General features: G+C 38.9%; 1 pseudogene; it reads right to left on the minus strand.

The window, feature by feature from the left end:
- Positions 1 to 684: 684 nt before the first annotated feature.
- LOC120138997 lies at positions 685 to 1382 on the minus strand (annotated as a pseudogene).
- Positions 1383 to 13904: the final 12522 nt, after the last annotated feature.

A 13904-nucleotide genomic window follows, 5' to 3' on the forward strand; every position in this document is an offset into this window, starting at 1 on the left:
AATGACATTGTTAAACGGAAAAATAAGTTACTAGCCAAATTTAAGGCATTGATAAAGCCATACTTCAGCATGATTCATCGCTCTTACATGAGCTTGAAAACAGACTCAAGCAAGAGTTAGATCGGGTGTTAGAACATGAAGAAAGTCTTTAGAGACAAAATTCGCATAGTGATTGGATTGTTGATGGAGACAGAAACACGAAGTTTTATCATGCTTCAGTAAAGGTACTTTGGAGGAAGAACTCTATTTCGGTCCAAGTTACTGATGGGAGTTGGTGTATGTATCAAGCTTGGTTAAAAGTATGAAGCAATTGGTTTCTTTCAGGCTTTTCTTGGTTTACTCAGGTTTGGTAAAGTAAAGGTTTAAGGTTCGGGGTTGTCTTTTAATTTCTTACTATCGCGACTGTCTTTTGGGTGGGCCCGAAATTGGGCTTCGTCGTGAATGAATTGGGTTGGAGTCGCCACCGATCACTTTAAAAACATTTAGGTGGATCAGACACCATCTTACCTGATCTGCGTTTACCAGAAATGTGTCAGGTTCGGGAGTCGGTTACAGTCAAGGAATGATTAGCACCCCTGTACTGCTTTTTCGGTACCAATTAATTTATCGGTTCCCTTAATTTCAAAAAATTAAAATTAAAATGAAAATTTTAAAAAACTTTTGATTCAAATTACTTACCTTTGATTAGTTGAAAAGTATCCCCCCTTTTTCTTTGCTGAAAACAGAACTTATCAACGTGGTGACAACACGATCGTTCAGATGATTGGTCACCTCCTCCGGTTTTGGGTTATACTCTTTTTCCAGATTCTCTTTAGCCTGCAATTCACGTTCCCTCCAGTAACCATCGTATTCCGCGATGTGAGCCGGTTTCTTCCTCTGATTCTTTGTACCCACATCTTCCGATCATGCTTCTGGTTCTCTGTTGCCGGAACCAGAAGACGCCTGTAACTTTCTTTTCGAATATCACAACGATTCTGAAGTTATACACATTCGTCTCATAAATCTGGCTGTGATGTGCTAGTCCAGATGCTATCTCCTTGATTTTCTGCTTGCCCGGTATCTCGGTTCCTTTCTTTTATATTCTCCAGAATCTGGAATTGCAGTGATGTCGGAGTCCATCGCTGTATCGCGGTGATTTTGTGGCCAACACATGATATCGGGTCACAATATAGATTCCTCAATCTGATTCCAGTGAAATCGTGGTAGACAGAGATTTATTTGTGTAACTAGGTGAGATGCTCAGAAATGACGGCGTAAGCCACGATTTGTCTCCTCAATTTCTTGATATGTTCATCGGTAATCACTTTCCCGCAAACCAAATTCTAGGTTTGGCACTGCAGATACTCGTCTGCTTGTTGCATCTCTTGATTTTCCCACTCCATTTTCGCTGAAAATAAGCTTAAGCTCGGAAACCCAGTTTCAAATTTATGGAGAAAAAAATGGCCACCCCCTTCACTTTTTCCTCATTGCTCTTTTTATAGCCTCCACCATTTGTAGGCAGTTTATTAGAACTGCATTAAGCAGTTACTTGAGATCCCCTTAACGTGGTTCCACAATCTCACTATGCATGTTCGTGTAACAGTCCCATTTTGGGACGTGGGATATGGAGTTGAACGGGGCCTAAAAAATAAATTTAACAATATTAATAATATAATATTAATAATAAGTAATATAATAATAATAATATATTTTAAGCTCGATCAAAAACGGGTGTCTACAGCTGCCCCTCTTTGCACATTTTTGTGTTAACAAGAATAGGAAAAGATGAAAAAGATAACCAGTTTTTGTCCGATCTTCTTTTTTATTTTGGGAAACTTGATATGTTTGTTGTGACACTAAGTCGATTTGTTGGGCAAGATATTTTTTTTCGTGAAGTTGAAATCCAAGGATTATTTCACCAAATTGGTTTTGAGTTGGATATCCTTCGTCGTGAAGTTGAAATCCAATCTTGAGATGAATGTTTCTGGTGGGCACGATTCCCTTCATCGTGAAGTTGAAACTGTGGATGACCCCTTCATTGTGAAGTTGAGCCTTGAATTGGATATCCTTCGTCGTGAAGTTGAAATTCAATCTAAAGAGGAATGTTACAAGTGCACGTTTCCTTCGTCGTGAAGTTGAAACAGTGGGTTGCCCCTTCGTTGTGAAGTTGAGCCTTGAATTGGATATCATTCGTCGTGAAGTTGAAATATAATCTAAAGATGAATGTTGCTTCGAGTCCAATATCCTTCACCGTGAAGTTGAAATTGGCTCTGAATAAAACTGAGAAGCCCCTTTGCCGTGAAGTTGAGCTTTGAATTGGATATCATTAATCGTGAAGTTGAAATCCAATCTAGAGTTGGCACGATATCCTTCGTCGTGAAGTTGAAATCGTGGATGACCCCTTCGTTGTGAAGTTGAGCCTTGACTTGAATATCCTTCGTTGTGAAGTTGAGCCTTGAGTTGAATATCATTCATCGTGAAGTTGAAATCCAAGCTTGTATTGTTTCGAGTCCAATATCATTCATCGTGAAGTTGAAATTGGCTCTGAATGAAATTGGAAAGCCCCTTCACCGTGAAGTTGAGCTTTGAATTAGATATCCTTCATCATGAAGTTGAAATCCATTCTAGACTTGACACGATATCCTTCTTCGTGAAGTTAAAATCGTGGATGGCCCCTTCATTGTGAAGTTAAGCCTTGACTTGAATATCCTTCGTCGTGAAGTTGAAATCCAAGCTTGTATTATTTCGAGTCCAATATCCTTCACCGTCAAGTTGAAATTGGCTCCAAATGAAATTGGGAAGCCCCTTCGCCATGAAGTTGAGTTGTGAATTGGATATCCTTCATCATGAAGTTGAAATCCAATCTAGAGTTGGCACGATATCCTTCGTCGTGAAGTTAAAATCGTGGATGGCCCCTTCGTTTTGAATTTGAGCCTTGACTTGAATATTGTCCGCAAATTGTGAGTATTATATATGGGTGCAAAAATATGTTCAAGTATACACAATCGAACAAGTAATACAGTGATAAGTGAGTATTGTCTCCACAGGGATTGAAGGAAATTGATAAGTTCTGTCAAAGCACTTTACTATGTCACCTAAGTAAAGTTAGTGATGTTATTTGCAAATGAAAGTGTTGTGGAAAAATGAATGAATGTTGTGGAAATTATCTGATGGTAATATGGTAGTAGATTGAGATGTTATGGCAAATTGAATTGTGCTGAGTGCAAACAAATAAAAATGTAAAGGCAAAATAAACTGTAAATACTGGATTTGCTTATAAGGACTTTAGACTCCTCACACAACAAACTACTATGGGAATGAGTGATAGGAGTCACTTAGGAAATTTAAGTCTAATTCTCAGGATGGTCTTACTTCTATGCTTTATCTGCCCGACAGAGTTTACTAAGGGTGCCCTATGCTATCTCTAGTAAAGGGACTCAACAAGTTGAAGATGCCTTGGCAAAACCGATTGGCGTTAACTACTGCAGGGATCCTATTGGTCCAGATAACAGGATATGTCTCGGCAATACCTTTTTTCGGAAGCATTAACATCTAACCTATCGATCGTGCACTACTCATTTTAGTCGAATGAAATCCTAGCCTTATCTCTAAGGTGGATTAGGCCTAGTTACTATCTAGAACCCCTTACTTATATGGTTCATCCCCAGTTTCTCTCGAATACTAAGGATATGTTACTTAGACATTCTCTTGAACACTAAGTAATCTCCTAAGGAACGGCTACTCTCGTAGCTCCTACAACCTTAAGGCGCTAAGCTTCATAAACAAAACAGAATATAACATAGAAAAATAATCATTCATTAAAGCAAAACTTAAATATCCAAAATAAACTCCCACCAAATAGGATTAGTTCATGGTGGGGTTCAAAATAAGCAAGCACAAAGCAAGTTAATCTGTTCCTTACAACCCAAAAGATAAAATATGAAAGCAAAAAGCAAAGGGTAGGAGGAAAAGCCTTCGACGTGCACTGCCGGAGCTTCCCTCGGCCACCACGGACAGTCCCAGCGAACTAGCGCCTCTCGGACGCCTAGAACGCCACTCCCTAGCTTGTCAATGGAGGAATGCCACAATAAAAACGTTTGACGGAAAAGAGAGAGATCTTTTTCTCTGAATTTTTAGGCTCTTGGCGGTTGTGTAAAAGTCTCAAAGTCTCCTAAAAAGGTCAGGCTTCATCTCTTTTTTATAGGGGAGAATGGACCTAGGGTTTTGTGTTAAAATTATACTAGTACCCTAAAATTCATTCCTTTTATCTGAGAGTCGGTGCAAAGGTGGTAATTGGCCCCTCCTTTATGGCTGATTGCAGAAATCACGCATAGTCAATGACAGCTGGCTCTTACTAAAAATATATTCTTTGATTTTTTCTGCCTAGAAATACCGTCCGAGTTGTCGCGGCAATCACATTTTGCTCAATAGTCTCATCATGTCATGGCAATTCCCTTTTTCTTATCCTTGCTCCCAAATCCTGCACATCATCAAACAAAACACATTTCCTGTAAAGAAGCACTGATTACAAAATAAAATGCCTCGGTAAAAAGAATTCCACCACATGCAACTATATGTTACTAAATACATCTATATGATCCTATATGAGGTCTTAGACAGTCAATAACTTAAGTGAAAAGGTCCCAAATATGACCTTTTTACGGAGTTATCACACCCCCAAACTTAAGCTATTGCTTGTCCTCAAGCAATGGATAATATTAAGCAAAATAAAAATACTATGGCAAGTTCAGAAGCAGAATAGTTATATAGGATAGAATTTCATCCCTAAGAACATTTGACTTCAACATGGTAGACTGGTTTGAGAAATCAAGTACTATCCCCTAGGGAAATATTCTTTGTGTGGATGTGTGCGTGTTTGTATTTAGTCCATGCTTAACAAACCTAAAAATTTTCTACGCAAGTTTTATTATTTTGCCATGACATTTACAATTTTTACTTCCACATTATTTTCTTTTCCTTTTTGCTTTTTTTTCTTCTTTTTTTAACACTACTATGAGGGAAGTTAGCCCATCACACCTACCATCCCACACTCAAGGTGAAATGGAGCATACTTTCCACCCTCGAGCTAGTCAAGTAGAGTCATCCCGTGACTACTTTCATTCACTCATATACCATAGCTACCATTTATTTAAATGCAGTTTCCAGGCAATGTCATGGCATAGCGAAGTGTCCCTCTACATATATGCCGAAGCATTTATTCACAACTTCATTTTTTTTCTTTTACAAACTGGGGTTTTCATCGTTTATGCCAAGACATGCAAGAGTTCTCTTATAAAAAATTTCTAAGTTCCTTAAGCATGAAAAACATACAATCGTGTATTCAAAGGTTTCAAAGAAGCAAGTCCTAGAGTTGGTTCTATTATCCTCAACAGTCATGTACATTTAATCCTAGCCATCAAGAATTCATCATCATTGGGCATCCTTAATTTATTCCAGAAAACCAATTCAACCACTTACTAATGTCATGGCATATTTATTCTACTAATACTATCATGCAATGATTTAAGAACCCTACATCCCCCAAACTTGAGAGAAGTATTGCCCTCAATGCTAAATAAAACTAAGGAAAATCTAAACTACATGCTATGAAATTCAATGCAATACAAGGTACATTGACTTTACGCTTGTGGTGGTGCGGTGGTCATGCGATGTGTGCGCTTTTGAAATTGTGTGGGGCTGGAGTGTTCAGAATCTAATACTGGTACGGTTGAAACTTGGATAGACCCTAACCTTGCAAAGAAAAATAAAATAGTAAAATAAAAGGAAACTGTATAGAAACAGTAAGAAATAAACATTTATTTATGCACAAGAGTAAATCCAAATGTAACAGCATTCAAGATGCTTGGCCAGTTTTGACATCATGCAAGAGGAATGCAGATTTGTCACGCATGGGTGGAGCTCCTTGGTAAACCTTCAGGCGCTGGCCATTGACTTTAAAGATTGACTCATCGTCTATGTTCTTGATATTAACAACACCATACGGGTAAACATGGTGGACTTCGAATGGTCCCGACCATCGTGACTTCAGTTTGCCAATGAAGAGTTTGAGCCTAGAGTTAAACAAGAGCACTTTCTGGCCCATATGAAAATGCCGAGGTAAAAGCATTCGGTCATGCCACTTCTTGGTTTTTTCCTTATAAAGCTTGGTATTAACATATGCTTGTGCTCGAAACTCTTCTATTTCATTTAGATCGAGTAACCGTTTTTACCCAGCTAGTTGCGTGTCAAAGTTCAGCTTCTTGATTGCCCAATATGCCTTATGTTCTAGCTCAACTGGTAGGTGGCAGGCTTTTTCATATACCATCTTGAAGGGCGACATTCCCAGAGGTATTTTGAATGCCGTTCGGTAAGCCCAGAGCGCTTCGTCTAGTTTTGGGGACCAGTCTTTCCTTCAAGGGTTCACCACCTTCTCAAGGATTTGCTTGATTTCTCGGTTGGACACTTCTGCTTGCCCATTTGATTATGGGTGAAATGTCATGGCAATTTTATGTCACACTCCATATTTTAGTAATGCCTTGGCAATTAGCTTGTTATCAAAGTGAGTGCCCTCATCCCTGATGATGGCTCTTGGCACTCCAAATCGAGTAAAGATGTTCTTGTGAATGAACTTGAGCACTGTCTTAAAGTCATTCCTCGGTGTGGCAATCGCTTTAACCCACTTAGATACATAGACTACTGCAAGAAAAATATACAAGTCTCCAAAAGAATATGGGAATGGCCCCATAAAATTAATGCCCCAAACATCAAAGAGCTCTATCTCCAAAATATTTTAAAGCGGCATTTCGTGTCGTCTGAAAATGTTCCCAATGTGTTGGCATCTATCGCATGCTTTACAGAACTCGTGGGCATCCTTAAACAATGATGGCCAGTAAAAACCTGATTGGAGGACCTTTGCAGTAGTCCTCGTACCTCCAAAATACCCTCCATAGGGTGATGTGTGGCAATGTTGTAAGATGTCTCGTTGCTCCTCTTCGGGGATACACCGTCGAATCATTTGATCAACACATTGTTTAAACAAGTATGGCTCGTTCCAAAAATAGAACTTGACATTATGCAGAAACTTCTTATTGCCCTGGCTGTTCAATTTATAAGGAAAAATTCCACTAACAAGAAAATTAACAAGGTCAGCATACCAAGTAATTATCGTGGCATATAAAATTTTCTCATCGAGAATTCTTTTTTAATATCAAAATTTCATGGCATTCTGAAATGTTTTCTAGCCTAGATAAATTATTTACAACATGGTTCTCAGTACATTTCCTATCATTTACCTCTAAGTCAAATTCCTGCAACAGTAATATACACCTAATAAATCTAGGCTTGGCATATTTCTTGTTCACTAAGTATTTTATAGCTGAGTGATCGGTGTGAACTATGACTTTGGCGCCTATCAAGTATGGCCTAAACTTGTCAAATGCAAATATCACGGCAAGTAATTCTTTCTTAGTGGTAGTATAGTTCAATTGGGCCTCATTTAAGGCACAACTAGCATAATATATAACATGGAAAATTTTACCTCTACGTTGCCCAAGCACAACCCCCACAACAAAATCACTTGCATCACATATTAACTCGAACGGTGACATCCAATCTGGGGTAACCACGATCGGTACAGAGATAAGTCTTTGCTTCAGCTCTTTGAATGCGCCATGGCATTTTTGATCAAACACGAACGGCTGGTTCTGTTGAAGCATGGTACACAAGGGCTTGGATATCCTGGAGAAGTCCTTGATGAATCGTCTATAAAATCCAGCATGTCCAAGGAAACTCCTAATGCCCTTGATAGAAGTTGGCGAGGGTAGCTTCTCGATCACCTCGATCTTGGCTTTGTCCACCTCAATGCCCTTTGCATAAATTTTATGGCCTAGAACAATGCCTTCGGTCACCATGAAGTGGCATTTTTTCCAGTTCAGCACGAGATCGGTTTCTTCACATCGCTTCAGTATATTTGCCAAATTGCCAAGGCATTTTTGAAAGTCATCGTCGGAAACAGAAAAATCATCCATAATAATTTCCAGAAAATCCTCAACCATGTCTGAAAATATGGCTTGCATGCAACGCTGAAAAGTTGTCGGGGCATTACAGAGTCTAAAAGGCATTCTTCAAAAAAGCATAAGTTCCATAGGGACACGTGAATGTTGTCTTCTCTTGGTCCTCTGGAGCGATGACAATTTGATTATACCCCAAGTATACGTCCAATAAACAATAAAATTCATTGCCAGCAAGTCGATACAGCATCTGATCGATGAACGACAAAGGGAAATGATCATTCTTGGTGGCCTTGTTGAGCTTGCGGTAGTCCATACAGATTCGTCACCCGGTGACTGTGTGTGTATGTAGCAACTCGTTATCTCCACTTGTCACCATGGTCGTGCTTCCCTTCTTCGGCACACATTGGACGGGACTTACCCAAGAGCTATCCGAAATAGGGTAAATCACTCCAGCATCAAGCTATTTGAGAATCTCTTTTCATCACAACTTATTTTATGATTGGGTTTAATCTTCGTTGTGGCTATATGGATTTGCCATGGCATTCTTCCAGCAGGATTTTGTGCATGCAAATAGTTGGACTTATTCCCTTCAGATATACCATCGTCCATCCTAACGCTCTCTTATGTTATGACAAAACACTTAACAAACTAGATTCTTGGTTAGGAGTAAGAACAGAGGAAATAATCACAGAAAAAGTTTCATTACTACCCAGATAAACATATTTAAGATGATGTGGCAAATTCTTAAGTTCTAGGGTAGGAGCATGTTGTAATGAGGGCTTGGGAGGAACAAACTCTTCAAAATTCAAAGGTTTAAAATGCGTACCTGGGCTAGCTTTGAGGAATCTAGCCTATTGTTCCTTGATAGAAAAATCATTAGGCTCTCCAGCCTTTAAGTCTTCGAATAACCCCTCATCAGGTCCCAGCTGAATGAAATTGTCCAGGCAAAATTGATCTATTTCTTTTGTGATTATTGTATCCACTTCTAAAATGCTTTGGCATTCTTCAGAATCATCCATGTACTTGAGAGATCGGAAGACATTCACAGTGACATGTTGATTGGCTACTCTCATGGTCAGCTCGCCCCTCTTGCAGTCGATGAGAATACGACCGGTAGCTAGGAAGGGTCTTCCTAAGATGATGGGTGATGTGGCATCGACCTCATAGTCCAAAATCAAAAAATCAATAGAAAAAATGAACTTATCAACCCGCACGATGACATCTTCAATTCGCCCTTCAGGACACACATGTGAACGATCGGCTAATTGCATGATGACATAGGTGAGTCTCGCATTTCATATCCCAAGCTTCACGAAAATTGACTTAGGCATTAATTTCACACTTGAGCCGAGGTCACATAGTGTCTTCCCAACAAATTTGTCTCCTATCAAACATGGGATGATAAAACTGCCTGGATCATATCTCTTCGGTGGCAGCTTGCTTAAGGAATATCAAAATTCTTTTGCTGTGGCAATTGTCTCGTACTGCTCCACTTTTCTCTTCTTAGTAACAATTTCCTTAAGGAATTTAGCATACGTAGGCATTTGTTCCATAGCCTCCAGAAAAGGAACATTGATTTGAAGTTGACTAAGAATGTCAACAAACTTTATGAATTGAATATCCTCGTTATGCTTTTTCAGTCTTTGCGGAAAAAGAGGTGGGGGTCTAGCTTCCTGTACTGACGGGGTGGGAACAGAATTTGCCTTGGCATTTTTGTTTGCCCCCTCAGTCGATTTACTCGATGAATCCTCATCTTTATTCTCTTCCTCTGGTGCTCCTTCTAGCACTTCTTGATCAGCTTGTACAGTCTCATGGGGTAAATTATCCTTCGATCTTCCCCCAAACTTGTATTCGACATTAATTCGTGTACCACTTCAAAGAGTTAGCACACGATATTGCTCTTTGACATGAGGTTTTATGAATTCAGTGTCACTCGGTAAATGTTCTGGTCTTCGTTCTTGTAATGCCGCGACAATTTATCCAACCTGACTCTCCAATACCCTCAACGACGAACTATGCCTCTGGATCAGGGCTCCTTGATTTTTTTATGGAGGTCGCATGGTCTTGCAGCATTGTCTTCATTGTTGCTATGAACTCTTGCATTGTGGCCTCCAAAGAACTATTAGTAGATGAAGATGACCCTCTCTTGTTGGAATTATACCATGGCATATTCGATTGAAAACCTTGGGAGTCATTGAAATTCTGCTGTCGAACTGGTTGATGAGCATTGATGGTTCCTTGGTTTCCCCACGAAAAGTTTGGATGTTGGCGCCATCCAGGATTATATATGTTAGAATAGGGGTTGTTGTTGTCTCTATTGTAGTTGCCTATATAGTTGATAGATTCCTGATTGGTCAGGCAGTCACTCTCGTTGTGTTTGCCATGGCATAATAAACATGTTGAATGGTCTACCTTCACTTCTCTTACCTCGCTTAGTCTTTGCAAATTCTTTAGTATATTGGTGATAACAGCAAGTTGGGCGGACACTGAATCTTAGAATCTAGCTCAAAAACTCCATGTGATTTGCGCCTAAGTCCAAGCCTTATAGATGGAAACTGATAATCGTTGGTGGCAATCCTATCCAGAATGTCGAATGCTTCTGCTGGTGATTTGTCAAGTAATGTCCCATTTGTTGAGGCATCTAGCATCATCCATGTGGGCGCATTAACTCCATTATAGAACATCGCCACTTATGTCCAATCTTGAAAACCATGATTCGAGCATTTACGAAGCAATCCCTTATATCGATCTCATCACTCAAACATCGACTCGTCATCAGCTTGAAGAAAAGAAGCAATGTCATTCCTCAGTTGGGTGTTCATGTTCGGAGGATTATACCGCCATTTTTTTTTGCATAGATCAGACCATGACTCCATTGAACCCGCTAGAACGCCATTCAACCAAACCCTTGCTCGGTCACGCAGAGAATATGTAAATAGTTTTAATTTCAAGACATCTTTGTGCACTCCTTGTTGGCGAAAGGAATCGCACACTTCCAAGAAGTTACAAATATAATGTCTGGCATCTTCATTTGGCATGCCCCCAAATTACCCTATGGAGTTCAACATATTGAACATGACAGGTTTGAGATCGAAATATGCTGCCTGGATTTCTGGTTCCACAATTCTAGGATTTAAGTCATCCAGGATAAGGTTTAAGTGATCACGAATGGCACGAGGTCTGGCTGCATTCCCAGCATTTGGAATTACCTCGACATTCTGATCATCCTCATTACCAATGCCTTGATTTTCGATTTGATACAAATTTTCGCGTTGAGCACGTCTTGTTTGCCTAAAAAACCTCTCGATCTCAGGTTCAACCGGTTCTAATGACTCGTTCGAATGTCTTCTGGTCATACACAGCAAAAAAACTGAAATAGATAAAGAAAATAAAAAGTAAAGCTATCTAAGAAAAATAAAAATAAACAAGCAAAATAAAAATGTTTTGACAAAACAAATTAATTCTAGTTGCCAATCCCAAACAACGGCGCGAAAAACTTGTCCGCAAATTGTGAGTACTATATATGGGTGCGAAAATATGTGCAAGTATACACAATCGAACAAGTAATACAGTGATAAGTGAGTATCGTCTCCACATGGATTGGAGGAAATTGATAAGTTCAGTCAAAGTGCTTTACTATGTCACCTAAGTAAATTTAGTGATGTTATTTGCAAATGAAAGTGCTGTGGCAAAATGAATGAATATTGTGGAAATTGTCTGATGGTAATATAGTAGCATATTGAGATGTTATGGCAAATTGAATTGTGCTAAGTGCAAACAAATAAAAATGTAAAGGCAAAATAAACTATAAATACTGGATTTGCTTATAAGGACTTTAGACTCCTCATACAACAAGCTACTATGAGAATGAGTGATAGGAGTCACTTAGGAAATTTAAGTCTACTTCTCAGGATGGTCTTACTTCTATGTTTTATATGCCCGACAGAGTTTACTAAGGGTGCCCTATGCTATCTCTAGTAAAGGGACTCGACAAGTTGAAGATGCCTTGGCAAAACCGATTGGCGTTAGCTACTGTAGGGATCCTATTGGTCCAGATAACATGATATGTCTCGGCAATACCTTTTTGTGGCAGCATTAACATCTAACCTATCGATCGTGCACTACTCCTTTTAGTCGAATAAAATCCTAGCATTAACTCTAAGGTGGATTAGGCCTAGTTACTATCTAGAACCCCTTACTTATGTGGTTCCTCCCCAATTTCTCTCGAATACTAAGGATATGTTACTTAGACATTCTCTCAAACACTAAGTAATCTCCTAAGAAACGGCTACTCTCGTAGCTCCTACAACCTTAAGGCACTAAGCTTTATAAACAAAATAAAATTAACATAGAAAATAATCATTCATTAAAGTAAAACTTAAATATCCAAAATAAACTCACACCAAATAGGATTAGTTCATGGTGGGATTCGAAATAAGCAAGCATAAAGCAAGTTAATCCGTTCCTTACAACCCAAAAGATAAAATATGAAAGCAAAGAGCAAAGGGTAGGAGGAAAAGCCTTCGAAGTGCACTTCCAAACCTTCCCTCGGCCACCACGGACAGTCCCAACGAAATATCCTTCGTCGTGAAGTTAAAATCCAAGTATTGTTGTTTGCTTTGAGTTGGATATCCTTCGTCGTGAAGTTGAAATCCAATCTCGAGTAAATTGTGTCACTTCGAGTTCAATATCCTTCATTGTGAAGTTGAAATTGACTCTGAACGAGACTCAGAAAGTTATTTTGTTGTCAGACAGTCGTCCATTCGCTATGAGGTCGAGCGACCACCATCAACTTTTGAATGTGCTTTTGAATCGAGTATATTTCGTCTTGAAGTTGTAACTTGACTCAAAAAGCTGCAAAAAATTATGTATGCTAAAAATGATAAATGTGATGCTCTTAAGTATGTCTAAGATGCATACAACATGAATTAATTCTGTTTTATCTCTTGGATGATGCCTCATTTTTGTCTGGTGGTCTTGTCCTTGTAATTGACCATACCATATTTTCTTCTCAGGTTATTGGTAATATAACAAGTTCTATATGATCTCTCGGACTGATTGTCTTGTGAAATGCTCGAAATTTGACATTGTTCGTTCTTTCTTTAATAGAGGCAAAATGAGCCTTAGTACCTTCCAGGACCTTTCACATTTGCGACTGTCCTGATTGAAAATGTTTTTCTCCTCTCTTATCTCAGGAGGGAAGAAAAAAGATATAAAAATGCAAGAATTTTGTAAAACATTGTCTCTTAATTCAGGCTCGCAATCAAATCGAATCAAATTGTAAACATGAGTTCAAAGAATATCAAAGGTCATTTGAAAAATATTCAAGTGGATGAGTTGACTTTAGGTTGACCTACGGTTTCAGCCAAAAAATGTCATTTTTTGGTTATTGCAACTTGCTTTTTCTTTGACTTGGTATTTTAATTGGATGCGGACAAAATGACGCAACTAACATTATCAATTACTAGACCTTCTATATTGGTTCTCTGAAATCTTCCATTTGTTCAAGTTTTGTAAGCTCATATAACAAAGGTAGTGCATAAATATCGGTCTAAAAATGAAATTATTTAGTGCTCGTGTGAATTTGACTATAACAGGTATTTCTTAACTCCCTTAGTCCATTTTTATCGAAACTCCTTATTTAAATGAACTTAATTCGCCATTGTCTGGCTAATTGAATCCATAAAGTCGGGGAGTTTAACCAATTGCACTAGAGGGACAGCTCAATATGTAAACACCTTTATCATTAGGTTAGCTGAATCTTATCCATAAATCTGGGACGTTTAACCAATTGCCTTAGAGGGACAACTCAAACTCAACCAATTGCCCAAGCAGCATTTATTTGATTCAAACCAGACAACCGTGAAATAACCTGGTCAACCAATAAGTCCTGATTCGCAGTGATGGAATCCA

This window comes from Hibiscus syriacus, unplaced genomic scaffold (genome assembly GCF_006381635.1).
Source record: "Hibiscus syriacus cultivar Baekdansim isolate YM2019G1 unplaced genomic scaffold, ASM638163v2 tig00110718_pilon, whole genome shotgun sequence".
NCBI classification, from domain to species: Eukaryota; Viridiplantae; Streptophyta; class Magnoliopsida; order Malvales; family Malvaceae; genus Hibiscus; species Hibiscus syriacus.